The sequence below is a fragment of the Tachyglossus aculeatus genome, chromosome X1 (assembly GCF_015852505.1).
Source record: "Tachyglossus aculeatus isolate mTacAcu1 chromosome X1, mTacAcu1.pri, whole genome shotgun sequence".
NCBI classification, from domain to species: Eukaryota; Metazoa; Chordata; class Mammalia; order Monotremata; family Tachyglossidae; genus Tachyglossus; species Tachyglossus aculeatus.
In genome coordinates, this window is record NC_052101.1 from 65,656,527 (window position 1) to 65,678,186 (window position 21,660).

A 21,660-nucleotide genomic window follows, 5' to 3' on the forward strand; every position below is an offset into this window, starting at 1 on the left:
TTTGTTAAGCTCTTACTATGTGCCAGGCACTGTACTAAGCATTGGGGTAGATACAAGCTAATCAGATTGGACACAGTCCTTGTCCCACATGGGGCTCACGGTTTTAACCCTCATTTTACAGATGAGGTAACTGAGGCACAGAGATGTTAAGTAACTTGTCTGGAGTCACAGAGCAGACAAGTGGCAGAGTGGGATTAGAATCCAGGTCCTTCTGACTCCCGGGACAATCTCTATCCACCAGGCCAAGCTGCTTGTCATGTACAGGAATCATACTCCGTTGTATTGAACTTTCCCAAGCACCTAGTGTAGTGCTGTGCACACAGTAAGTGCTCAATAAATACCATTGATTGATTGATTCAGAAAAGCCCGTTGACTGTTTGCATCATTACCTGTAACTGGGGTTCCTTAATGCATTAGAGCTGCTGTGATATTGTCATTGAGCACGCTAGCCTCAGTGATCCATACAGCTTTCAAGTCCCACTGATGGGAGAATGCTATAATCTATGACATGCCATTGCTTAGATGTTGAGTTTATTCATGATGATTTTGTTTCATTTGGGAGGGGGAATACAATGTTGTTGATTAAAACCTGATGCTGAGCATATTTGCTGAGGGGAGTAGGCTACTATTAATCAATCAGTAGTACTTATTGAGCACTTACTGTGTGCAGAGCACTGTACTAAGTGCTTGGGAAAGTACAGTACAACAGAGTTGGTAGTCACGCTCCCTGCCCACAGTGAGATTAGCCTGTGAGGATCAATGGTGACTCTCTCCATATTTCAGCGTCTCTTCTCAGCCATGCATTGAAATCTGCAATGATGATTAGCTTGTCAGGTTTTGGCGTCCATCTAATAAGCTTAATCTAGATTTTTTTTTCTTTTTGTTATCAGTTGTCATTGTTGAGACACATATGCTAATTACAGTTAGCAAAGCACTATTGGTTTAGAGGCGGGATTGGGGACCATAGTCAGTTGCTTATGCTCTGGGCAGAAGACTAAGGATTCTCTGATTGCAAGTTCAACTCCAGAATCACGTTGCTCTGAAAAGGGGAGGCCTCTTCAAAGAAGGTATGCCTAGCACCCCAGTCTCTGTGAGTTAGATTGTACTTTTCCAAGTATTTAGTACAGTGCTCTGCACATAGTAAGATCTCAATGAATAACCACTGATTGACCAGGAACCCTAGTTTCACTCAATGCCACATTGTTGACACCACTTCTGGCTGGTTCTTGAGCATCTCATGCCATTCTTTCTTGAAGAAGACAACTCATGTTCCCTGATGTGATGGTTATTTTCTCTCTCTGTTTGTATTTGTTATTGAACTGCAAGATTAAATTTAACATAGGTGGTCCTCTGATGAGCCAGCTTGGGGTTTAGGGGAGGCAGGCAATTTTTAGGTGTGTCTTTTCTAGCCCTTCATCGTTTGGGGTGAGCAATGTGTCCCTAAATAAGGATGTCACTAAATGCCACTGCTGCTTCATCAGGGATCAAGCAACCAATACTCTGGCCCACTTACTTTCTTGGAGTTTTGTTTAGAAAAGGGAGGGTGTGGGGAGTCGCTCCATACACTCGAGTTGTTTTCCCAATTGTTGATGGTTTGTGCAGAATCATCTACACTCTTTCTTCTAGTGGCACACAATTTGAGGCAACTGGGTAGGGTTAGGAGTGCAATCTAGGCCATGCAACAAAATATTGTTGTGTGCCTTCATCTGCTTTTTACCCCTCTTCTCAGTGTGGCACCAAGCCTTTGCCTTGGGAGGGCAGTTTGTATACTGCTTGGATAATGAATATAAAGTTCCTTGTTTTTCTAGCATTCAGGAGAGTTTGAAACCTCCAGGGGGGTTATTAAATAGCTCGTCTGATTAGCGTTCCCCTACAAGTAGGGGCATATAGGGGAAAAGAGTGGGTGGAGTTGATGTGCAAATTTTTCATGTATGCACATAATTCTCTCTCTCTCCCTTTTTCTCTCCCTTTCCTTCCGCCCCCTCTCTCTCCCACTCCCATTCAGTGGCCCCAGCTTGTTAGTGCAAGGAAAGGGAAGGGAGAAAAGAAGAGTGGAAAATGAGAACCAAGGCACAACCAAGTTCCTTAACCAGAAATATAGTGTCCTGGGGGGAAAGGGATATTGTCACCCTCCAGGCTGCTGGATTCAGGGCCCTCAAGGTGATGAGGAGAAAAAACAGCAGGGAGAAGGCCAAAAATCATGTTGGTAGATATGAGAAGTGGGGGGAAGAGACAAAGCCCCAAACTGCCAATCACTTTTATTACCAGGTGCATTGCATTGTACTCTTCCTCCAGATAATTGGCAGTTCTCTGTGTGTTTCTGGCTTTTGCTTTCCTGGACATATTTTTCGGTTATCTATAGTGGAATTGATTTTTCTTTCTCCCTGGACTTCCTTCTCTCTGCAGTTATCCCCCTCCATAGAGAATAGAGGAGTATTTGCTGGTCTGTTACTCTGATTTCAACTAGCATAATAGCAATCTCTGGACTGCAGATAATAGGGGAAATATGGAGAGGCAGAGAGAGATGATATGACTGGGAAAGGGATAAAGAGGGAAAGGGGAAGAGATGAAAGGAGCAAGAGGGGAAAGGGAAGGAAGGAGAAAGGAGAAAGAGGTTGAAGATGTGGGAGATGGAAGGAGGGAAGTAGAAAAATAGCAATGAAAGCAGAGAAAAGTAATGATAATAATCATAAAATTTAAGTGCTTTCTATGTGCCAAGTACTGTACTAAGTACCAGGATTGCTACAAATGCAGTCAGATCAGATGCAGTCTAAGGGGGGAGGGAGAAGAGGTATTTGGCCTTTGTTTTACAGATGAGGAAACTGAGGCATACAGAAAAGGGAAATAACTTCCCCAAGGTCATAGAGCAGGCACATGGCAAAGCTGGGATTAGAATCCAGGTTTCCTGGCTCTCATCTCTGTGCTCTTTTTCCTAGACCAGGCTGCTTCACAAAAAAAGAAACTCAGACATTAGAAAAATGGATGACCATTATGTGTGTCAGGCCCGGAGGAAGTACCTTTTTGGGGTGTGGGAAGCTGATTAGTCTGGTAAAATGGCTTCAGTTGATTTCCCATTCAGGTTGTGCTCACATCCGCTTCTGCAGTCTGGGCCCAAACTATAGATAGGGAAAGGGAATGGTGGATCACTGGGGATTGTTCAAAAACTGAAATGGCTATTTTAAAGTGGCCGTGACCACGGCAAGCCCCTGTTATCCCAGTTACTGCTGCTGTGGCTATTTCTTGAAGAATCTCCTTCCACAAGCTTATCTATAATAATAATAATAATTCTGGTATTTGTTAAATGCTTACTATGTGCAAGGCATTATACTAAGTGCTGGGGTGGATACAAGCAAATTGGGTTGGACACAGTCCCTGTCCCACATGGGGCTCACAGTCTCAATCTCCTTTTTACAGATGAGGTAACTGAGGCCCAGAGAAGTGAAATGACTTGCCCAAGGTCACACAGCAGACAAGTGGTAGAGGTGGGATTAGAACCCTTGACCTTCTGACTCCCAGGCCCACTACACTATGCTCCTTCTGTTTGCGCACTGCAAACAGAGGGTCTGCAGTGACACTTCTGGGAGCACAGCCAGTAGAAGTGATAGCAGTGTGACCAAGGCCACAGTAGCAGTATTTCTCTTTTAGTGCTCTGCTCTCCCTCTTTTTATGTCTGAGAGACAATTACTCTCCCCCCACTTCAAAATCTTATTGAAGGCATGTCTCCTCCAAGTGGCCTTCCCTGACTAAAATTCATTTCCTCTTTTCCCACTCCCGTCTATGTCACTCTTACTTGCTCCCTCTATTCACCACCCACCCCTGCCCCAGCCTCACAGTACTTATGTACATCTGTAATTTATTTATTTTAATATATGTCTCCCTCTCTCGACTGTAAGTTCATTGTGAGCAAGGAATATGTCTACTAACTTTGTGAAATTGTACTCTCCCAAGCTCTTAGTACAATGCTCTGCACACAATAAGCACTCAAATATGATTGGTTGGTTTCCTCAGTCTGTTCCACACTAGACTCCCTGCTGTCACTGCCATTGCACAACTTCTGAAAACAGGATTTTGATGAATTCAGCTAGCTGAAATCTTTCAGGTGGCAAGACAACAGGGCAACCCTCAAGAACTTCCCACCCAATAAAAGGTGTTGTCACTTTAGTGATGGGCCAGTTTTCAGTATGCAGTGGTGAAGAATTGCCAAGGAAAACCCTTGCAAGGGTAAATTTAGGTAGATCATCCTTTCAGCTTCATTTACAAGGCTGTCATTTACCAACACAGGCCATTCTCTCTTCTCTACTATTTTGCCAAAAGCATGGTAATCTGTTGTTTTAAGACAGACTCCTTCCTTCTGCAATGAGTAGAATATCTGTTTTAGTAATCACTTTGTCTTTTCTCTTGCCATGGTGATCTTAGAGGACTGAAAATGTAGGTCATGTTACCCTTTTTCCGAGCAGCTCCAACACCCTGTCATTAATTTGATTTCCATTTCCCTGAGGGAGATAGATTACAACCATAAATTTGGAAACCAGGAAACAAAAGCAAGCATTTTCCTAGATTCCTCAGAATAAAATGAGGATAATCTGTTATCAGTTCTGAGGCACACATTCACACTAGTGGCAAAACAAATTTGGGTGGGAATTGTTGATAGGGGTATTCTCTGAGTTGTCTGTCATAACTGAAATAAGGAAAAAGAACACCTGAGGTAAAGAAGTGCATGGCGGGGCAGGGACTGTCTGATCTGGTTATATTATAGTTACCTGAATGCTTAGCCCAAAGCTTGGCACAATGGAAATGCTTAGTGAATAGACAATTATTAGTATTAACTGTTTGTTTTTTTAAAAAAGGAAGTTGAAATCAAATAGAGGGATGAGCACAGGGGGCGTGGGAGGACAGGGAGCCAAATTTTGGGTGTGTTGAGGGAAAAGACAGAATAGCCAAGAAAACCAGGGAGGGAAGGGGAAGGGCTGGGTTGAAGTGAGTTTACATACCTTGAGGCGGTAGGGCTAACTTTATGTACCTCAACAGGACAGAAGTCGTGTTCTCTGTGCTGTGCCGACGGGTAACCTATGTCTGTTCTACATCAGCCTAGAAGAAATCACTTCCTCTATAATTTGCTACACGGATAGGTAATTTCTGTCACCTCACAGGCTCCAGGAATTGCACTATACACTACAAATCACCCCTTTTCCCTGCAACCCATTTCTTCCCTGCTTCCCTAAAAGTTGCAACCAAGGAAATGCTGCAGGCTAGAGTGTAACTCCGTTGGGCAACTGCAAGGCTCAGTGAATCACACTGGGGTCACATTTTGTAGAGGAGCCCTGTTTCACCTTGACATGATTGGGTTCAAAGAGAAATGAAGATTTTTCAAAGGCTGAGTTCAGCTTGGTTGGAGAAGAAAATCTGTCTGCCACTCCTCAAAAGACTTGGTTAAATAAAACTAGAAGTCAGCATTCAAGAAGATAGGTTTATGGGGAGGTCCACATGCTTGTATCCAGGCCTGGTAAACAACACCTGGTTCTGGATTAAAAAACAAAAGAAAACAAAAGACCAACAAAAAAATCTTCCCAAAAGGTCCGGGGGGAAGGGCGGGGATAGTGGGGAGGATACCACCTACTGACTTCTTCATAGGGAACCAAAAAACTATGCAACTCAGAATCACAGACCAGCACTAAGTGAACTGAGAAGGCAGGAGGGACAAGTTTAATCAAGTTCATGGGAATTTCAAGGCTTGTTTCCACATTATAAGCGTGAGTGAAGAAATCTTCAGTCACAAGTGCACCAAGAGACTGTCAAATTGAATGTATTCAGGGATGATTTGATCTCCGACTCTTTCCCCAAATATGGGCAATATTACAGTAATAGAACGTACAGTGGAAAGCCCAGAACCAAATTGCTCAGTCTATGAAAGTTTACTTTTTAGAGCATCTAGTATTTCAGAATTTTGAGCTGGTATGCAAGGTTGATTCTTTTAAAAAATTACAGAATAATAAGACTTTTTTGAGCAGGTTGATGCATAACTGAGAGTCCCTTTCACCTTGATCACATATACAGATTGTCCTTGACTGCTGTTGCATTAGTTATTGATGATGTCTTCACTCAAAAAATAGTTTTAGAAGCAGCGTGGCCTAGTGACTAGAGCACGGCCCTGGGAGTCCGAAGGAACTAGGTTCTAATGCTGGCTCCTCCACTTGTCTGCTGAGTGACCTTGGGCGAGTCATTTCACATCTCTGTGCCTCAGTTCCCTCATATTTAAAATGGGGATTAAGACTGTGAACCCCACGTCCAACCTGAACTATGAACTATTTCCAACCTGATTAGCTTGTATCTAACCCAGAGTTTACTGCGGTGCCTGGTACATAGTAAAGCACTTGACAAATACCATTAAAGGGAAACAAAATTTTCATTCCCCTTTGGAACCTGGTTTGGAGATTTCACACATTTCTCACAGTCACATATTTCAGATTATGTGTGTTTGTATATGTGTGTAAACACATATTCGTGTATATATGTGTTTTTATATATATGCACTTGGACGATAAAACCTAGTGTTGATATGGAAGCAGCATGGCTTAGTGGTTAGAGCACGGGTCTGGGAGTCAGAAGGATCTGGGTTCTAATACTGCCCCACTACTTATCTTCTGTGTGATCTTGGGCAAGTCACTTCAGTTCTCTGGGCCTCAGTTACCTTATCTGTAAAATGGGAATTAAGAGTTTGAGTCCCACATGGGACAGGGACTGTGTCCAACTTGATTAGTTTTGAACTCCAAAATAACAGATCGATCATGAGTACATACAAAGTCTAAACAAGCTCATTTCCTAGCTCATATAATTGCCCAACAGTAGGACTCAGAAGTCAAATGGATCACTGCAAGCCACGTGAGCGGGCCAGTCCTTGACTGACCACTTGGTCGTATGTCCAACCCTCAGCTGTCAATACAACCATTGTATCGAAAAACAGCAACCAAACCACCAAGAAGGCTGAATATCACATTCCCAGGGAATGCAGAATCCTATGAGGCCCTCTGTGATATCACAAAGTGCCCGAGTGCCTGAGATCACAAAAGTGACCTCTGTGTCCCATGTGATTAGCTTGTACCAACTCCAATCCTTGGTACAGTGGTTGACCCATAGTAAAGACTTGCTAAAACTCCATCATCATCTCAGCAACAGTACCAGAGCCCCAGACAAGCAGCGTGGCCTTGTGAGTAGAACACAGGCCCAGGAGTCAGAAAGACATGGGTTCTAATCCCTGTTCTGCCACTTGCCTGCTGTGTGACCTTGGGCAAGTCATTTAACTTCTCTGTGCCCCAGTTACCTCTTCTGTAAAATGGGAATTTTTAAGACAGTGAGCCCTATGTGGGACAGGGACTGTGTTCAACCTGATTAGCTTGTATCTACCCCAGCGCTTAGTACAGTCCCTGGCACATAGTAAGCACATAACAAATACCTTTAAAAAAGAACCCTAGCCATGATTACAACCAGATGGGCAAAGCTTGTTGTGGGTAGGAAACAACTACTGGAGCCAGGACCCCCAGCCACAAATACAACCAAATAGTGAAGCTCGTTGTGAGCCGGGACCTCGTCTACCAACTATTTTACTGTAGTCTCCCAAACACTTAGTACAGTGCTCTGCACCCAGTAAGCACTCCATAAATGATTGATTCTCTGAAACATGTTCTATAAGCAAGCCATCATGACTGTTGGTCTGGCAAGGTGACACCATCAGGACTCAGAGGTGAATAAACAATTTGCAGCAAAAGTGCCTTGCAGCTCCAGTCCTTTAATGAAGCATTTTAATGATCAGAGCATGGAATCCCTTTGCCTCTCCCTTCACTTGGATAGGAAGCTGTCCCTGCTAAGCCTTCTCTTTTCCTTCATGTCATCCTCCTCTCTGCCCTAGAAGCTGGCCAATTTGATACCATCCTTGACTTCTCTCTGTCAGTTAACTGCCACATTCACTTCTTTCCCTGTAATGTTTCCTAGATCACACCGTCCTCTCCACCCTTACTACCATGAGGGCAGGGATCGTATCTACCAATTCTGTTTTATTGTACTCTCTGAAGTGCTTAGTACAGAGTTCTGCACACAGTAAATTCTCAACAAATACCACTGATTTGATTGATCACTGCTTCCTTGGTTCCAGCTCTCGCCACTTCCCAGCTACACTATTGCTGGCCCCCAGGGAAATGGGGACTTTTACTTATCACTAAAAGAGCTGTATGATCCCATACACATCACCACCACAGCACTGCTGAAAAGTACAGATGGAACTACCCTTATCAAAGGCAAGGAGTAAGTCTTGAGTGGATGACAAGAACACTACAATCATCTCTACACATAGGAGGTGGTCTTCTGAAGCATAGAAGACCAACCAAACTGTGAAGGCAGGGCATTATCTCATTTGGGGAAGTCAAAGCCATGAAAAATGGTAAAGCAATAATAATAATAATAATGGCATTTGTTAAGTGCTTACTATGTGCAAAACAATCTGCAAAAATCTATAAGCAAGAGAATAGCAGATGCTCCAACATGAGCTATCTCTTCCTCATCACAGGGAACATTTTAGAAATACTATGGGATTTCAAAGATGCCACCATACTCTCACCCCCTCTGACAGGAAACTTCTGGGTTATCTCAGTAACTCTATTCCTTCAGCACTGCCTCATCTACACATCAACCTTTCCTTCTTTCTCCTATCTGTGAATTATTTTAGTTACTGTTTCCCCCACTAGATAATAAGTCCATGTGGGCAAGAATTGAGTCTACTAACTCTATTGTCCTTTCCCAAGCATTTAAAGCAGTGTTCTGAACACAGTAGGTGCTTAATAGATGCTATTATCAGTTGAATGGTCTAATTTGCAATGTGTCTTCAGCTCAAAGCACAGAACAAAAGTTAGGAAAGTAGTATTGTCTAGTGGCAAGAGCACAGGTCTGGGTATCATGACATCTGGGTTCCAGTCCTAACTCTGCTACTCTCCTGTTGTGAGACCTCAGGCAAGTCACTTAATCTCTCTGTACCTCAGTTTCTTCTGTAAAATAGGGTTAATGCCCGATTCTCCCTATCTCCCAGAAGTGTTGGGAGGATGAAGTGAGATAATTGATGGGCAAGATAATAAAAGCATGATGTCAATTCCAAGTATTATCATCATTATTATTATTGTTATTATCTTTGCAGCAAGACAGATACGGAATGCAGTGCAGGTATTGAATCCCCATTTTGCAGATGAGGTAACTGAGGCACAGATTTTACAAAACCACTGGACACCATCAACAGACCTAGGCTGAGGTAATTGCTGAGGAAATTTAGCTAGCCAGAAAAGTTCACCACAATCTGCAGGCTACTCTGCGATGAAGTAGTCATTTGAGTCATTGGAGCAGCATGGCCTAGTGCCTAGAACATGGGCCTGGAAGTCAGAAGGACCTGGGTTCTAATCCTGGCTCCACCATGTGTCTGCTGGGTGACCTTGGGCAAGTGACTTCACTTCTCTGGGCCTCAGTTACCTCAAAGGGAAAAGGGAAATTAAGACTTTGAGCCCCATGTGGCACATAATAATAATTATGGTATTTAAGTGCTTACTATGTGCCAAGCACTGTTCTAAGCGCTGGGGTACATGCAAGGTTATCAGGTTGTCCCACGTGGGGTTCACAATCTTAATCCCCATTTTACAGATGAAGTAACTGAGGCACAGAGAAGTTAAGTGTCTTGCCTAAGGTCACACAGCAGACAAGTGGCGGAGCCAGGATTAGAACCAATATCCTCTACCCTAGTGCTTAGTGCATTAGTACAGTGCCTGTCATATAGTAAGCACTATACATATATATATATTTTTTTTTAAAAAAAAAAAAGCTCATAGATGAAGGTACCCTGTCTAACTTTCTCAATCACAATGAAAGTCCAGCAGATCAGTGTGGTAGACCCAGTCCTGCTTATAATGATTGTGGTATTTAAGCACTTACTATGCATCAAGCACTGTTCTGAGCACTGGGGAAGAAACAATAATAATGATAATAATAATTATGGTACTTGTTAAGTGCTTATTATGTAGCAAGCACTGTTCTAAGCAATGGGATAGATACAAGGTAAGCAGGTTGTACACAGTCAAGATAAGTCAGACTCAGTCCTTGCCCAACACAGAGCTCACAGTCTAAGTAGGTGGGTGAAGAGGTATTGAATCCCCATTTTACACTTGAGGCATAGAGAATTGAAGTGACTTGCCCAAGGTCGCACAGCAGGCACAAGGCAGATCAGGATTAGAACCCAGGTCCATTGATTCCCTGGCCCATGCTCTTTCCACTAGGCCACACTGCTCCTAGTACAGTGCTCTGCATGCAGTAAGCACTCAGTAAATACGATTGAATGAATGCTCCTCAATTAAGGATGTGATGATTTAGGATGCAATGAAGGATCTGGAAGCTGAAGTCAGAATACATTTTTGCGCTTCCAGAACCTCTTCCAGTTCCAGGTCATGAGTGTTGTTTAAATTTAGGAGACAGTCATGCAGGAACTGCTGAATGGTGACAACTGTACTCTTGAGGCATATAAAGAAGCCATGCAGATGACAAAGAATTGGCAAAATGTTAGTGACTGATAAAGTCTGAAGAAATATCAGGCCACGTACAAGCCCACACCCAGCCAAAGACATTCACCAGCAACTTTAAATCTAGCTCTGTTACCTATGAACTACAGTGTCCAGCTATCAACAGATAGACAAATAAATAAAAAAAATGAAAACAGACAGCTTGGCTTTTGAGATATTGAAAGACAGAGTTTGGAAAAAATGAAGACTCATGATTTAGAGCATATTGAAGGCCTGCAAAGGGAGGGGTAGTAGTGCCAAATCTTTTTTTTTCCTTTTTTTTTTTTAACAGTATTGTTAACTACTATGTGCCAGGCACTGTACTGAGAACTGGAGTAGGTACAAGATAATCAAATAGGACATACTCTCTGCCCATAATGATCTTATAGTCTGGAGGGGGAGTCCTTCTGACTTGGGCCCACAATCTATCCACTAGGCCAAGCTGCTTCTGCTTTGCATCAAACAGAAACTCCTGATCACTGAGTTCACAGTCCTTCTTCAGGTCCCTTTCCTTAGCTTTTCTTGTTCTACACCTGCTATACTCCATCATGCATTCTTTGCTCTTCCCAAACTAACCTAATTGTAATCTTCTCAACTACCCCATTTCAGACTCATTGTTCATGCCTTTCCCCCTCTCTGGAATTCTCTATCCCTTCAAATCCACCAGATCATATCTTTCCCCACCTTCAAGGTCCTCCTGAAAAGTCACCTCCTATAAGAAGCACTCCTGATTCATCTTTATCTCCCCCCCTCTAGACTGTTAGCTCCTTGTGGGCAGGAAACATGTCTACCAACTCTGTTGTATTGTAATCAATCAACTATTTATTGAATGCTTACTATGTGCAGAGCACCAAACTAGGAGTTTGGAAATGTACAATACAACAGAATTAGCAGACACGTTCCCTGCTTGTAATGATCTTACAGTCTAGAGGGGGAGACAGACATGAATAAATAATTTATAATATGTAATTTAAAATTATGTACATAAGTGCTGTGGGGTTGGAGGTGGGGTGAATATCAAATGTCCAAGGTCACATATCCAAGTCCATAGACGATTCACAAGGGAGAGCAAGCTGGGAAAAGAGGGCTTAATTGGGGAAGGCCTTTTGGAGAAGATGTGCCTTAATAATGCTTTGGAGGTGGAGAAAGTAGTGGCCTGGTGCTTATGGAGGGGGAGGGAGTTCCAGCCTAGGGGGAGACATAGGAAAGGGGTTGGTGGCGAGATAGGGGACACAGTGAGTAAGCTGGTGCTAGAGGAGCAGAGCGGGCTGGGCTGTAGTAGGAAATCAGTGAGGTGGGATGGGGCAAGCTGATTGAGCGCTTTAAGGCCAGTGGTAAGAAGTTTCTGTTTGATGTGGAGGTGGATGGGCAGCCATCGGAGATTCTTGAGGAGTGGAGAGACATGGACTAAACATTTTTGTTGATAAATGATCTGTGCAGCATAGTGAAGTATGTACTGGAGCAGGGAGACACAGGAGGTAGGGAGGTCAGCAAGGACGCTAACACAGTAGTCAAGGCAGGATAGGACAAGTACTTGGATCAGCATGGAAGCAGTTTGGATGGAGAGGAAAGGGTCGATTTTAGCAATGTTGTGAAGGTAGAACCCATGGGATTTGGTGACAGACTATGTGGGTTGAATGAGAGAGATGAGTTGAGAAGAAAGCCAAGGTTATGGACTTGTGAGTTAGGGAGGACAGTGGTGTTGTCTACAGTGATGGGAAAGATGGGGGAGGACAGGGTTTGGGTGGGAAGATAAAGGAGTTCAGTTTTGGACATGTTTAATTTGAGGTGTCGGCAGGACATCCAGGTAGATATGTCTTGAAGGCAGGAGGAAATGCAAGATTGCTGAGAAGGAGAGGGGTCAGGGCTGGAGGTGTAGATTTGTACTCTCTCAAGAATTTAGTAGTGTGTTCTGCACACAGTAAGCACTCAATAAATACCATTGATTGACCTTCTTAGTTATCCTATCACATAACATTGGAGAAGCAGCGTGGCTCAGTGGAAAGAGCCCGGGCTTTGGAGTCAGTGGTCATGGGTTCAAATCCCGGCTCTGCCAGTTGTCAGCTGTGTGACTTTGGGCAAGTCACTTAACTTCTCTGTGCCTCAGTTACCTCATCTGTAAAATAGGGATTGACTGTGAGCCCTCCATGGGACAACCTGATCACCTTGTAATCTCCCCAGCGCTTAGAACAGTGCTTTGCACATAGTAAGCGCTTAATAAATGCCACCATTATTATTATTATTATTATCAGTCAGCTTCTGCACTCCTGTGCAAACCTGTCTTATTCACGTATATATTTTTGTTCATCATTTGATCTCTACTCTTCCTCTTGTCCCTATTGTGTGTTTGCTCTTTATGCCTTGTCTCCTCCCATGATATTGTGAAACTCTTCTATTCTATGCTCTTAAGCCCCTAGCATATTCATCTCTACAAAGTAGGTGGTCAGTACATGCTGATGATCTTATGTGCTTTGCTGAATCTGAAAGGTGGTCCTTATTCATCTGCATATCTTCTCAAGTATGTCCTAATAGTGCACAGTAGAGAGGAAGAAGTTCATGTAGTAGTAATTGAGGGATTTAGGATGATGCCGGTTACTCAAAAGAGTTTTCCAGAAGATCAGAATCATATTTTGGCACCAGCTTATTGATTCCTTGTTGCATCATTCAGACACTGAAACTGGGTGACTCTATCACTACAACATTTCCAAAATTCGCTCCTTCCTCTCATTCATTCAATCATATTTATTGAGCACTTACTGTGTGCAGGGCACTGTACTAAGCACTTATCCCATCCACTCTGATTTAAGCCCTTATCATAATCCCTCTCAACTACCACATCAGCCTCCTCGCTGACCTCCCTGCCTCCTGTCTCTCCCCTCTCCTGTTCTTCATTCTGCTGCCCGGATCATTTTTCTAAAAAAATATAAGTACTTACTCTGTGCCGAGAACTGAACTAAGTGTTGAGGGAGATACAAATAATCAAGTTGGCACAATCCCTGTCCCACGTTGGGATCACAGTCTAAATTAGAAGGAGATCAGATATTTAACGCCTGTTTTACAGGAGAGGAAACTGTGGCACAGAGAAGTGAGGTGGCTTGCCCAAGGTCACACAGCACGCAAGTGGCAGAGGTGGAGTTTAAACCCAGCTTTTCTGACTCCCAGGCCTGTGATCTTTCCTGCTGCTTCCATTCATTCATTCATTCAATCGTATATTGAGCGCTTACTATGTGCAGAGCACTGTACTAGGCGCTTGGAAAGTACAATTCGACAACAGAAAGAGACAATCCCTACCCAACAACGGGCTCACAGTCTAGAAGGGGGAGACAGACATCAATCCATGCTACACCTCATCATTGGATTCAAGGCACTCAATCAGCTCTCCCCACTACTTATCCTTACCCCTCTCCTACCACAACCCAACCTGTACACTTTATTCCTCTGATACCAACCAATGCACTGCGACTTCCTTTCATCTCATCCACCATTGACCCTTTATTCACATCCTCCCTCCTACATGGAACTCCCTCCCCCTTTATACCTGACAGACCAGCATTATTCCCATCTTCAAAGCCCTACTAAAACCACACCTCCTCTAGGAAGCCTTCCCTTACTAACCTCTCATCCCCACATGCTATTCCCTTACGCACTTAGGCCCATAACCCCTAAGCACTCTGTTACTCCACTCCTGCCCCCACAGCCCTTATGTACATATCATTCTATTTGATTGCTCCCCTTACCTGTAACTTAATTTATTGTCTTTCTCACCTGCTCAACTGTAAACTTCATGAGAGCAGGGATTGTGCCTTCTTACTGTAGTGTACTTTCTTAAGCATTTAGCAGATTAAGTGCTCAAATAAATACCATTAATTAATCAATTGGATCTTCAAACATGCCTGCATGGAATAGTTTGAACAAGACTGCATCATACACACAGACTTCTTTTCTTTGCTACAGATGAGGGAAAGATCAGTCAAGACCCCTCAGTCAGTCGATGGTATTTATTGAACGCTATGTGCAGAGCACTGTACTAAGCTCTTGGGAGAGTACAAGGCACTAGAGTTCGTAGACACATTCTCTGCTCACAAGGAGCTTACAGTCTAGGGGGGAGACAGATGTTAAAGTAAATTATGGACCATGCACATTAGTGCTGAGGGGCTGGGAGTGGGGTGAATAAAGGGTTCAAATCCAAGTGCAGGGTTGATGTGAGAGGGAGTAGGGGGTTGTCAGGAACACAGAGTCATAATATCTTGATGAACTGTTCAGGGCACCCATGCTGTTATGAAAAACATTTGACACCATCTCTGTCCTATAAGAAATAAATATCCAACTGAGGAAATGTGTTACTAGTTCTTTTAGCATAATTCAGCACAACAGGACTGAAAAGATTAAGTTGACATCTTACAGACAGGATATTTTTTCCAAGGAGATTGTTGCCGTGGAGTCCACCTAGTTGGCAAGAGTTTCCTGGGTCGCTTTACCCCTAGTCGCCTAGAGGCTCTCCAGGATAGGAGCGTGTTGAGGTACAAGGTTGGAGGATGGCCCAGCTTGATAAACAGTCTAGCAATCCGGCAGATGGCGGATAATGTAATAATAATAACAGTGGTTAAAAGCGTGCAGGGTGCCAGGCACTGTACTAAATGCTGGGGTAGCTAGGGGATACCTGAAGTCCCTTAAGGTTCATTTTGTTTTCAAGCCGCAATCGCCATCAGCCTGAGATTAGTGCTGAATCTTTTCAGCTTGCGCTCTGCAGATTCAGACCCAAACCACAGTTTTCTACTGAGCCATTCCAAAATAATGCTTCTCAATGGAGGTTTGCATTTTCCGTGTAGGGGAAATTGGCGAGTAAGAAACAAGATGTCTTTTTAATAGCCCAGGATTGCTTATACTTTGGAAACCAGTGACTCAATACAGGAAATATTTCAGCTGTAAAGATATCAAATGGAGATTATATCTTCTCTTCTAAACTTCTATTTTCCCTTAGGTGATTTTCAGTGCACTGAGGTGAGCTGCTGAATTCATGCTACGTCTCTTGCTTTAATCCCATCATTCAGCTGAATCTCCAAACACCAACAAACATTCTACCTTGCTATAACAGAGGCCCCTGTCTCTTTCAGGCACAGTGGACGTGCAAAGATAAATATGGTTAAGACCCGATTAAATTGATGAAATCTGTTTTTAGTAGAAAGTCTATCCTATTACTTCCTGCCAGCCTAATGTACTGTAGATCCTTTATTAGCGTAGATTTTGTCCAAAGGCATCCATTGCAAAGAGGTGAACTTGAAATCAGAAAATGTGGTTTCTCACATCTACTTTTCCCCTTGCTGATTAGGTGGCTGATCCGATCTTGCTGTCTGCAAGAAAAGAGCTAATCCCTGCCTCTTCCTTAGGTGGGAAAGTAGAATGAGACAATATGGGTGAAATAATGGGAACTCCAGGCAAAAAAAATGACTCTATCAATTCAAAGCTCGCTATGACTGTTTGAAGTTTGTCTCCCCTGCTAGCCGGGAGCTTCTTCCATCAATTTGATATTTCCCATGCCAGTATCTGTCACAGCTGATACACAGTTTTACACTGTTGATGGCAACACAAGTAAATGGAGACACCATGCAGTCCACACTAACTTCTACTTTGAGCCATATCTATTCCCCTATCAATAACAGTGTGTCAAACATCCATGGTACCCATGGAAATTATAGGGCCAATAACATCTGCTCTTTTTCTCAGTCTACACACGGCTCGAAACAAGGCTGTGTGTTTGCAACCACTGTGCCTCCAGCGAAGCCTGAACAAATCTGCTAGTGTCTAGGCTCCTGAGGGGATAAACAGAAAAAGGGGATTAGCAGCCAACACCAAGAGAAACAATTGAGGATGTTTGCTACTGCCAGCAAACTCTTACTTGTTCAGACAGAGCCTGTCTCCAATCCAAAGTTCCAGGAAAAAAATGCTCACCCCTCTCCAAAATGAGGTAGGAAGAGTGGAGAGGAGCAGAACTCACCACCCGTGGAGCAGGCAGGTTTCATATCGCAAAACTGGTGTAAGCCAAACTGAGGATCTCTCTAGACATCCTACAATGGGACTCATCTCTGTATGTAGCAGTATCCCTTCGTAAACAGGGGATGGTGGCTTGGTTCATCCTGATGGTCAGCTGTCAACATAGAAGCAATGGGGCCTAGTGGATAGAGCATGGGCCTGGGAGTTAGAAGGACCTGGGTTCTAATGCCGGCTCTGCCCCTTGTCTGCTGCATGGTCACCTCACTTCCCTGTGCCTCAGTCCCCTCATCTGGAAAATGGGGATGAAGACTGTGAGCCCATGTGGGACAGGAACTGGGTCCAACCTGATTTTTTGTATCTACCCCATCACTTAGTTCAGTGCCTGGCACATAGTGCTTAACAAGTACGGGCAGGGAATGTATCCGCTAATTCTGTTGTATTCTGCCAAGCCCTTAGTACAGTGCTCTGCACATAGTAAACCCTCAATAAATACGATTGATTGATAAGACAATTAAACAAACACTGATGTTTAATATTGATAATAATAATAGTGATATTTATCAAGCACTTATGTGTCAAGTGCTAGAGTAGATACATGGGGCACATAGTCATTTAATCCCCATTTTATAAGTGAGGAAGCAAGCATAGATCAGTGAAGTGACTTATCCAAGGTCACACAGCATGTAACCACTGGACTTTCAAACACTGATATTAATGCAAGCACTTATCCTATCCTACCTTAATTATTGTATCAGCCTCCTTGCTGACCTCCCTGCCTCCTGTCTCTCCCCACTCCAGTCCATACTCCATTCTGCTGCCCGAATAATTTCCTTCAAAAACATTCAGACCATGTTTCCCCACTCCACAAGAAACTCCAGTGGTTGCCCGTCCACCTCCACATCAAACAAAAACTCCTCACCATTGTCTTTAAAGCACTTAATCACCTTGCCCCTTCCTACCTCACCTTGCTACTCTCCTACTACAACCCAGCCTGCACACTTTGTCCCTCGAATGCTAACCTTCTCACTGTACCTTGATCTTGTCTATTCCTCTTCTGACCTTTCCCACATCCTACCTCTGGCCTAGAATGCCCTCCCTCTTCATATTAGACAGATTCATTCATTCATTCATTCATTCAATCGTATTTATTGAGTGCTTACTGTGTGCAGAGCACTGTACTAAGTGCTTGGGAAGTACAAGTTGGCAACACAGTTGACAGATAATTGCTCTCCCCAACTTCAAAGCCTTATTGAAGGCACATCTCCTTCAAGAAGCCTTCCCTGACTAAGCCCTTCTCTCCTCTTCCCCCACTCCCTTCTGTGCCACTCTTACTTGCTCCTTCATTCATCCTCCCTCCCATCTCCACAGCATATATGTATGTATCTGTAATTTATTCATGTATTTATTTATATTAATGTGTGTCTCCCCCCACAGACTGTGAGCTCATTGTGGGCAGAAATGTGTCTATTGTTATATTGTACTCTCCCAAGTGCTTAGTACAGTGCTTTGCACATAGTAAGTGCTCAATAAAACGATTGAATGATGAATGAATTAATTAATTAATGGAGTTTCTTGAGGAGTGGGAAACACGGCCTGAATGTTTTTGTAGAAAAATGATCCAGGCAACAGAGTGAAATATAGACTGGAGTGGGGAGAGACAGGAGGCCAGGACATCAGCAAGGAGGCTGATATAGTAATCAAGGTGGGATAGAATAAGTGCTTGGATTAACATGGTAGTCATTTGGGTGGAGAGGAAAGGACAGCTTTTAGTGATGTCGTGAAGATCGAACCTACAGGATTTGGTGATGGATTGAATATGTGGGTTGAATGAGAGAGCGGAGTCAAGGATAACGCCAAGGTCATGGGCTTGTGAGACAGGAAGGATGGTGGTGCTATCTACAGTGATGGGAAAGTCAGGGGGAGGACAGGGTTTGGGTGGGAAGATGAGAAGTTATTTTTTAGACTTAATAGGTTTGAGGTTACGGGAGGACATCCAAGTAGAGATGTCTTGAAGGCAGGAGGAAATGCTAGACTACAGAGAGGGAGAGAAATTGGGGCTGAAGAACTGCAGCAATGACCTGTCCAGGAAACCAAACAACCTAGAAAGGTTTGCAAAATCCATAAATCAGTGTAACAATTGGTTTCTGCAAAACTGAAACCGAGCTGCAAACTCTACACTGTTTACTGCAGGGCATTTGAAGAATTACAGTGTGTATGGTTTCATGCCTAGTACTGTTGCCTACAACAATCACACTTCTCCCAGGGAAATGGCTAGGTGTATGCCTAAAATAAATGGATAGAGAAATTGTATGCAACTAATGAGCAATTTTTCTTGAGGTTAACCTTGTAGAAGATATTTGGAAGCTATTCAAAATGAGTCACTTACTTTCTTACTGTTGAAGGTGTTAAGAGGATTCTCTCTGGGTTGTGGCAAAAAAAGTCTGTTCCAAGCATAATACAAATAATACCAGAATTAATACAATTGAACTTTATTCAGATCATCTCTGGCAGTGTTGATAGCTCAGACTACCACACGAGCATTGTTCCATTTGGGAATGTGTCTGTTTATGGTTAAAGTGTACTTACAGTGCTCTGCACACTGTAAGTGCTCAATAAATACTATTGAGTGACTGGCAATGCAACTGAACCAGTGCCTAAAAAAAAATAAATGGCTTGTCTTTTCTCATTCTGTGAACATTTTGAGTCAAAAATTGCACTGACAAGGGACTGAAAAATAAAGATTCACAAATTTAGATATTTTATTTCTTGCAGTCTTCCAGGCCCTACCAGTTAACAATTATTGTTGTCATCATATTGAATGGAGAGCGGAGTCAAGGATAACGCCAAGGTCATGGGCTTGTGAGACAGGAAGAATGGTGGTGCTATCTACAGTGATGGGAAAGTCAGGGGGAGGACAGGGTTTGGGTGGGAATATGAGAAGGGAGCCAAAAATAAGTTCATAGAGTATTGACTATATATAGGAAGATCTTACTCTTAGTATTCCATTTTTAAAGCTGATCTACAGTCAGACCATTTTTAGGCATGGAAGATGTTCCTTGTTCATTGTGGCTAGGGAATGTGTCTGTTTTATTGTTATATTGAATAATAATAAAAATAATAATTATGGTCCTTTTTAAACACTTACTATGTGCCAAGCACTGTTCTAAGCACTGGAGTAGATACAAGTTATTGTGGTCCCTGTCCCTCATGGGGCTGACACTCTTAATCTCCATTTTACAGTTGAGGTAACTGAGTCCCCAAGAAGTGAAGTAAATTACCCAAGGTCACACAGCAGACATGTGGTGGAGCTGGGATTAGAACCCAGGTCCTTCTGACTCCCAGGCCCGTTCTCTATCCACTAAGCCACGCTGCTTCTCTGTGTGAACTCTCCCAAGTGCTTAGGACAGTGTTCAGCACACCAGTAAGCACTCAATAAATACCACTGATTTATTGATTACTCTATGTAATTTTAAAAAACCTGGAAACTATTAGGAAACATGATAATTATGGTGTCTTTTAACCACTTACTAGAGACTGAAACTGGGTAGATAGAAGACGTCCAGATTGGACATGGGGCCTACTCTGCACAGGGATCACAAACTAAGAGGTAGGGTAAACCCTGTCCGACCTTGTTATCTTGTGTGGATCCCAGTGCTTAGTACAGTGCTTGGCACATAGTAAGTGCCCAACAAACATCACACTTATTGTCTTATCACCAGCTCTTTTTCATATTTCTTCTCTGAGAATTAAGATTCTGTAGTTCATAATAACTTAAAATCATAAAGTATCAGTCACTTGTATCAGAGGCATGTAAAGTAGTTAAGGCATGCAAGCCAGGCAGTGCTTGACCAACAGAAATCTTAAAAACACAATAAAATGTCTATTAATGGCCATTTGCTATACTTATTTTTATTTACTATTAATAATATTGATAATAATGATGATTATGGTATTTGTTAAGTGCTTACTATGTGCCAGGCACTGTACTAAGGACTGGGGTGGATACAAGCAAATATGTGACCATAGGCAAGTCATTTCACTTCTCTGTGTCTGTTAACTTACCTGTAAAATGGGGATTAAGACTGTGAGCCCTATGTGGGACAAGGACTGTGCCCAACCTTATTATCTTGTATCTACCCCAGCACTTAGTACAGTGACTGGCACATAGTAAGTGCGTAACAAATACCATTATCATGGAGATAATACAATCAGATTAAACTGTATTGTCTCTAGACTGTAAGATCATTGTGGGCAGGGAAAGTGTCTGTTGTTATATTGTACTCTCCCAAGTACTTAGTACAGTGCTTTGCATTCATTCATTCAATCATATTTATTGAGCACTTACTGTGTGCAGAGCACTATACTAAGCGCTTGGGAAGTACAAATCGGCAACATATAGAGATGGTCCCTACCCAACAACGGGCTAAAACAGTGAGCCCTCAATAAATACGATTAAATAAAATTGAATGAATTTGAAAATCCATGTCGCACTAAGCGCTCACAGTCTAAGTTGGAGGAATAACAGGTATTGAATCCCCATTTTACAGATGAGAAAACTGAGGCACAGAGAAGCTAAGTGACTAGCACATGGCCTCACAGCAGGCAAGTGGTGGAGCTGGGATTAGAACCCAGGTCTCCTGACTCCCAGTTCTGTGCTCTTTCCACTAGGCCACACATTAAGACACCAGAAATCATAGCTGTCATTTTTAAATGAACAACTAAGTGGATGATGCAAGGAAGCAAAAAAAAAAAATCAAGAACCCAAAATCTGGTGTCAGGCTATATTTGTATTTTTTAATGGTATTTGTTAAGCACTTACTATGTGCCAGGCACTGTACTAAGCACTGGGGTAGATACAAGGTAATTAGCTTGGACACAGTCCCTGTCCCACATGGTGCCCAGTTTTAATCCCCATTTTTACTGATGAGGATGCTGAGGCACAGAGAAGTTGTGACTTTTCCAAGGTCACACAGCAGACAAGAGGCAGAGTGGGATTAGAACCCAGGTCTTTGACTCCAAGACCCTGTGCTCTATTTTTGTTTTTTGACATAAGCTCTGTAATATTACATTAAGCTGGTCTTACCGCATG